The sequence below is a fragment of the Clarias gariepinus genome, chromosome 6 (genome assembly GCF_024256425.1).
Source record: "Clarias gariepinus isolate MV-2021 ecotype Netherlands chromosome 6, CGAR_prim_01v2, whole genome shotgun sequence".
Classification (NCBI taxonomy): domain Eukaryota; kingdom Metazoa; phylum Chordata; class Actinopteri; order Siluriformes; family Clariidae; genus Clarias; species Clarias gariepinus.
Window position 1 is genome coordinate 35,497,989 of NC_071105.1, and position 8,125 is coordinate 35,506,113.

The 8,125-nt window shown below is 39.1% G+C and overlaps 1 non-coding gene across 1 annotated transcript; it reads right to left on the reverse strand.

Annotated features, from left to right (window-relative positions):
* Positions 1–5,963: 5,963 nt before the first annotated feature.
* On the reverse strand, positions 5,964–6,048 carry LOC128527282 (U6atac minor spliceosomal RNA). The gene has a single exon (XR_008360862.1). It is a non-coding gene; the product is annotated as a U6atac minor spliceosomal RNA (small nuclear RNA).
* Between the last annotated feature and the right edge of the window lie 2,077 nt (positions 6,049–8,125).

The following is an 8,125-nucleotide window of genomic DNA, read 5'->3' on the forward strand; positions in this document are numbered from 1 at the left end:
AGAATGCTAGAAAATCAGGGACCACCTTGGTTTGTCAAATACAGCCTTCATTCCATACACAGGCCAGGGGGGACTGTCGCTTTTCAAAGGACATGCAGAGAGACAGGAGAGTAAAGAAAGAGACAGGAGACGGCTCCTCTGCATATGTTTACTCAAAAAAAAACAAAAAAAAAACTGTCATTTCTGGAACAGAAGACTCTTTGAAATGAAAGAGATGCTCTGATCTTCTCCTCATGCTGAAATAATTGAGGCAAACAGAAAAAAAAAAAATCTTTCACAAACTCCAAGGCCTCAATGTGAACCACACGAAGACCTCGTGAGAGCCTATAGTCGCCTTTGCGTGTGCCTTTGTGTGTGCGCGCATGTGTGTTTACGTGCCCAACGTCTCCTCTCTTAATAAAGTGTGTTGGATCAAATTAAAAGGTCTTGACTCCAGGCATCTGCCATCTGGCTGTAACCAATTGTCTCACAAAATATTTACACAATGTCGAGAGAGCGCCGTAATTGAAAGGCTTTTCGGGGGAACAAGCAGACGAGAGGCCTCACATTTTGTACTCGCAGGGCCCTGGCTTTCGCAAAGCAGCGGGGAAAAAACTCGTAGAGACCGCAAGGCTGGAGCTCCGAGTTCTAACGCAACGTACTCGCTGTAAAGCGTTAGGAGAAGAGATTAAACAGCACAGCGGGCAAATTCGCGCAATCCCAGTGCACTCGTCAGTCGCTCAAGTTCGGGTGCATTAACACGGATGCTGAAATGGGACTGCCACTCATGTTCATCAGCTGTGGCGTAAAAAATATACAAGACATCATCTAGAGGGACACCGAGCAACTCCCTCTTCTTGATTCTGTAGTTTTGTTCAGCTTGCGACAGTAAAAGCAAAAAAAAAAAGTTTGGAAAGTTAACAGCTTTCCAACTTTATTAACATCTTTATCCTGGTCAGGGTCAACACTGTGTCTAGAGCCTATTTCAGGAACACTGTGTGTATTGTAGGAATACACCCTGGCTGCGGAGACAGTCCGTAGGCGTTTTAGCCAGCTTTGGGGAGTTTTGATGAAGGAAAACAGGACAACCTGAAGTGGCTCCAACAGACTTGAGGAGAACAAGGGAAACACCAAACAAACCATAGCCAGAGATCAGTATTGAACTTGGGGTCCTGGTTCTGAGAGACAATCACACTCACTCACTCTTTCTCTACATCCTGTATGGCCTACCCCAGGGATTCTTGGGACACAAGGTGGGATACATCCTGAATGCAGGGCATGAGCTCACAGAGACTAATACACACACTATGGGCAATTTGGAAATGCCAGTTAGCCTAATCTGCATGTCTTTGGTCTGTAGGAGGAGACTGCAGTACCTGGAGGAAACCCACCAACCACAGGTGGCAATCGAACCCCCCGAACCTAAAAGTACGAGGCCACAGTACTAAACACTATGCCATCATGCAACCACGATATGAAACAAATACTGTTTAGTGATATTGATCACAATCCATTGTCTATACCACTGTAGGGTCGCAGGGGTCTCGCTCTGGAACTCCAGTGGATACTGGAGGAAAGCCACCAGGCACTGCAAGAACAGGCCTACTCAGTGCACCAAGAATGGAGAGTCCAAACCCACAACCCTGGAGGTACTGTATGGGGCAACAGTGCTAACCAGTTGGCAAATATTATAAAGATAATTGGTGCAAGATTATTCGTAGTAATTAGTTTTAGATAAGGTGAACAAGCCCTAAAACTGTTTATATCCAAACATATGGTAAAAAAAAAAAAAAATGTGCATCATGCAAGCAAAAAGCACAATCTACACTCTGCTTTACCTACTTTACTCTGTCTGTGTTTTCTTCCAGACTTGCAAGTTTTCTAAGGCTGAAGAAAAGTGTGTCCTGATTTTTGGAGTCGAGTCCTCGGCGAGTCCCGATTCTCAGACATGTCAAATCATCCATGTAATGGCTGCTGAGAATTGGATTCATCTGACATTCCTGATTGGATTAGACACGTAATAAGTTTAGATTTGTGTTTGAGGCCAAAATATTATGCTAATTACCCAATGCTAATGAATTTGGAAGCGGAAATATTGGCACTGAGGATGGTTAAAGGATGAATGAATAAAAAATAAAAAAAACGTCTGGAGTTCAGTGACTGAAACATAAAACACATAAGTAATGGAGCGATCATGCAGAAACAACACACAAATACACTACAACCCCAAATAAAAATGCAAGTAAGTCTAAACCTTTATCTATTTAGTGGTAGCACACAAATTTAATCTGTTCCAGCCACCCAAAAATATTACCAATATTACCAATTTACACCACTATAATTATATTTTTGCATATAAAAACAATAAAAACATTGTAAAAAGACATGTAAATTAAGTAAAATATGAAATAAATAGTCACTAAACCTCAATTAAGCTTAATTTATGATTCCTCTTGGTACTGGCTGCTTTAAGAACAAAACTGTAGGTGGCTGACGCAGACAAGTTTTGAACGGTTCCCGGACGTACATGCAACATAGCATGTTTGGTTCGTTTGGTCTCGGTTTGGCCCAAAATGCATAATATGACCAATTTCTTGCAAAATTTCAGTTCTTAAAGCGAAAATTTGTATGCCAAGGTACCACTGTGTTTAAACAGCTTCAAATTGTAGCATCCATTTTTGTAAGCTGTATGTACAAAGCCAAAAAAAATGCTACTATGCTACCTATGGTTAGGCCTTATTCTATTATACCTCGTTAATAAACCAACAAGAGAAAATCCTACCTTCAATCCAGTCTCCGGACATCAGATCCTAACTCCAGTCCAGTTGCAAAGTTTCTTTCGGTGGTGCCGTGACCCGGATGCTTTAACAGCACCTTATGGTAATTCATGCCATTTCCTCTACTACAGTATTCTACTATGTTAAACACAGCTGTTTGAATGATTCTTTCATGTTTAAATCAGTTATTTAAATATTTATCTATTAAAAAATTATTTAAAAAATGTTTTTTTTTTCATTATGACAACTGATGTAACAATTTCCTAATATCTGATTAGTTTTTTAACGGTTTGACTTTATTGAACAAATCAAAATTGACAGAAGGATCCAAGTCAACTATAGACTGAGACAGAGGTCTATGAGCTTCACTTTCTTTCTTTTTTCTTTATTCTTTCGTTCTTTTCCTTTTTTTCCCCCTCAGCTGTCTTTGATATCCGTCTTGTATTCTCATGCACAAGCTATCATTATCTCTGCCTCTTGACGCTGCACACTGCCATCTTCGCTACATCTGCACTTATCGCCCCGGGCAGCGACACAGCTCTACGGTTGATCTCGTCTTTTACATATCTCGCTCTCTCTGTCTTTGTTACCGTGGCAGTAGAGAACGTTCTTATCTGCTCCTTCTGTAAGTGCTGCGCCACAACGCGCCACATCAAAGCCCATTTATTTCAAGTTTTCGATTTTGTAAAATACATATGACTTTATGACTGAATTAATCCTACGCACCTCTGAGTGTCAAAAGTAGGGCAAAAACAGAGAAAAAAACATGACCTCAGCAGATATGCACACGCTGTTCCAGGTTGGTTTGTTGTTCTTCATCACTCCTCTTTGACGTCATTATGTAATATTTGATTATAGTGAGCAGGAACACACATATCTGTGTATGTATGTATACAATTGGGAAAGTACCAAAGCAAGCATGGTGAAGGTGTTTCCCATTACGCAGTTGTGTAAGGAGATTCAGACCACGCTTCCAATCACATTGCTATAACCGGGATAAGGAATGATAGATAACAGGTTACTGGGAAAACAATAAAGATCAACAGAGTCTGTTTATGATGGATATTTAAGTTTGCTTATGTGATGTTTAAATGGTGAGTGCCGCTTTATGCATTTTGAACAACATAAAGCATAATTTTGCATAAAATATAATCAGACATGGAGTAGATGGGCAACATCTGGAGGAAAAGGAATAAGAACTTTGAAATTCATTTGTAATATTTAAGATGAAATTGTGCATGACAAAGGAAATTACAAAAATATTGTATTTAAAAAAATTGTTGTTAAAAAGATTTAGAAAGTGGGGTTTTTTTTTTTCGTTTTGTTTATTAGTTTTTTCAAGAACTAAACAGAACAGGGCACTGGTGATTGTTGAACCTATTTCCTGAAAATGTTCCAGTACTGGCCCTTGAGAATCCCAAAAAAAACTGTAACTACAGTATTGATGAATTTTCTAGCAGAGGTCAACCTTTGAAGTTTTTCTCGGTCGGCGATTAAGGATGTTTCCATTCTATAATCTGCTGTTAATTCTCAGGCTCATAATGAAGAATCCATGTCCCGTCACCAGTAATGATTCTCTTTGTTTCTGCACCAAGTACTGTACATTAACTGATGTAACACCTTCCCACCTGCACAGCACTAACTGGGGAGACAATATCCTTAACAGTAGCCTTGAACAGACTTGAGAAGCGCAGACGAGACCAACAAAAAACCTTCAATAACCAGAGTGCGGATAATTTCTGACTCACCCTTGTATAAAGCCATTTTATAGGGACTAAACTAAAAGCAAATTCACTATCCGGTTGAATGGTTTTAAAACTCCATTCAATTCTAACCCGAAAGAAAATGTTTTCTATGGTAATTTATAGAACATACAGTCCCATAATATACCATAGTATTACCGTGGTACTTTCGACATTACCATTGAGGCACTACAGATAGGTACTACGGCACTTTTGATACTCTTGTTGAATGAAAATACCTTGTTGAATACCATGGTACTTATTGGGTACCACAGTGGCTACCAAAGTTCAGAAGGTATCTAATATGGTATGATTGTACATACTGTATCATATTATATACTAATGGTGTGCTATAGTGCTGGCAGAATGATATCAGATTACCATTAAAGTTTAGTAGCCACTGTGATACGCAATAAGTAATGTAAACGTATTGTGTATTAACCTTATGAAAAGTATCTTAACAAGTAAAATGACCCTGAAGAGGTAGCTATATGGTTTATAAACATATTTTTAACAGTATCCTGGTACATGTTTCTTAGTATCATAATACAGTACACTATATAAGCATGTCCCATACTATGGTGTATGAACAGCGGTAGAATCATGTACTGTAGTGTACAACATGTACTATATTAGCAAATTAGTACCATGGTACTGTCAAAAACACCATGGTACAGGTACCATAGGACTAACATGGTATCTACAGTACTGTATCCCACAGTCGAGTATCTTATGGGGATGCTCAGCCATTACAATTGAAGTTTGCGTCACTTAACAGCTGTTTGCAGGTGTAAGGCGAGCAAACAAAGCGGGTGATTTGTAGCGGTTAAGCTTATAGCTCTTATGGGAACACTGATAAACCTGTCCGTGAGAGTGTGTGTGTGTGTGTTTGTTTACACCAACGTATACTCTCTGATCTCTTTTATATCCTCTATGGCTGTTATACACTAAATCCAATAAGTCAGCCTACACACACATACAACAAACTATATTTCAAATTTTTTGGCATCTGATGTGCTTCCAGAAACTCACACACCAATCTATGGCACTATGTCTACTGTATGAAGGCATGTGAATATCTAGAAACTCCTTCTGAAGTGACAGTTGTTTTACCGCCAGCTGAATTCTTTATATATCGCAGCTTTTTGTTGTTGTTGTTGTTAGTACTGTAGGCTAGGGTCAGAGAGCAGGGTCACCTATACAGCGCACCCGGCACAGGCAGGGTTAATGTCGTTGCTCAGGGGGACCAACAGCGGCAACCCGTCTGAGCTGGGTCTCGGACCGCCAACCGTCTGATCAGTAAATCAGAGCCTGAGCCACCACTGCCCATGTCTAGGACCGTGAGATGATCCCACTAGGCGAACGTGCAAACTTCACACAAAGGTGGGAATCGAACCCCTTGACCCAGTAAAGGCAAGGCCACAGTGCTTTCCACTTGGCCAGAGATGCGGTAGGTTGCTGTGCTATAAACTTATATGTGTTGCAAGCCACTAGGTCGTCTTCCGTCCTTGTCAAGGGCAGCGCTAACCTTCTCTCCTTTCTTACAACATGATTGTATGAAGATTTACAAAGCAAGCTAACGCTACTCGCTACATACACTCACCAGAGGCAGCGTCAAGCTCTGCTGCTAACTTTTTAAGCTTCTTTCTTTAAAATGCCTCTACATACAGTATGTTTGATGAGAGGTGGAATATGACCATATAATATCGTAAAGAGCAGTGTCAGGCAGGTAGTTACCGCAGTTATTAGTTGGGAACTGAAGAAACATCGGACCACATGATTCATAGGATATGGTTCTAAATTGTCTCATTTCTGTGGTTTTTGGCATTTTGTGGTATTGTTACATGCCACCAAAATAAATGTAATTCAATTACAATATATGTCATGGAAGTGTGTGAAAATTGTGACTAGCTAGTGTAAATGAGTGTAAATGAACCATGACACACCTGCGCTTAAAGTAAGTACTCAAGTCAGTGAGGTTAACACTCTGGCCCTCATACATGCTTTAAAGCAGGAAAGACTCGCTGTATCTTCTCTAATTTACTTTACGCCGGGCTTTTTCTTTTCTCAGGGTGTGTTATTGTGCTGCCGCCGCTGCCGCTTCTACGGCTGATTCACACACCTAAAACTGCTCCATTCACACAACTAAATTGCTTGAACATAAATATAATTATGTTTTACAAGCACGCTCTTATCTCTCCTGGGCCCTGCTCACTGTGTGTGCTGGTTTAAAGCAGTCGAAAGCTCTTTAGGTGGCAATGTCACAGAGAAAAGCTCAAATGTTATTTGAACCCACTTCATAGCAGCGTGTTTCAAATAATACTACCACTTCTGTTCAAAAAAAAAAAAGGATAAATATTAAATCCAGTATAAATATTATGACACATATTATTATAAGGCAATTATTATGTAAATATTCCTCATAGCTACAAGGCATGCCAAATCAAAGGTTCATATTCATGCTCTTGTTATAATGTTACGGTTTTTATAGTAGCGGGGACTTAGTGTATAGTGGATGGTCCAGTATCACAGACACGAGAACATTTTTCTGTTGATGTTGTTTTTGTGTAAATGTTTATGCAAAATTATCTTTAGTTACAGTCTTTAGAACAAAGCAGTTTGTGTTTCTTCATGTCTGAGAAACAATATAATCGAACATACATGTGATATGAAAGAAAATTTATAAGTGATTGTTAAAAAAAAAAAAAAACTGTAATTCAGATATACAAATGTCCAACAGTATGAACTAAGTAACACCTTCTACCAACTACTATCTGGTACTTATTGGTACAGTAAGTACTGTATGGGGCTACTGTAAGTTAGTGGCTCGCATTTATTATGCAAGTTGGTGTAGGAATACTAAGATGAAAATACTAGCGAATTACCATATTTCTACAAATTTACTACGTATTTAAGCTATCAACTCAATACCAGCTACTTACACTCACTTGCAAGTTACAAATTGTTTTACCTGTTAATTACCAACAACCTGCTCAGGACTAAATACCAACTACTTAGTACCATTGAAATAGGGCCTTTAGGGGAAAAGTGGTAGCTTAGTGGTTAAGGCATTGGACTACGGTTCGGAAGATCCCAGGTTCAAACCCCACAACCACTGTTGGGCCCTTGACGTATAATGAGATAAAAATGTAAGTTGCTCTGGATAACATGGAGCATCTGCCAAATGACTAAATGTAAATGTACCCCATGCTTGCCGACTAGTTACGGCTACTCACCAATACACCGACTAACTCCATCTATTAACTTAATACTTACTAACTAAATGCAGCTACCCACTCCTTACTTACCAACAAAGTACCAGTCAAAACTTGATGGTAAAAAAATTCAATGAGTTTTGTTTAATGATTTATTTTCTACAGTACATTCTAGAACAATATGTATAATAGTACAATACATACAAGTTTTTTTTTTCTAAAAAAGGACTATGAATTAAAACATGGAAATAGGTGATTAATTAACAACAACAGTCAGTGGTTATTTTAAGATATGAAGGTTTTCTGCCTGCTGGACCAGTTCTTGCAAGAACATTATTGTCAAGTGGATTTGCAAAACCCATCAAACACCATAATGAAACTTGGTAAAAAGCAAAACCAAGACGTACCTCTG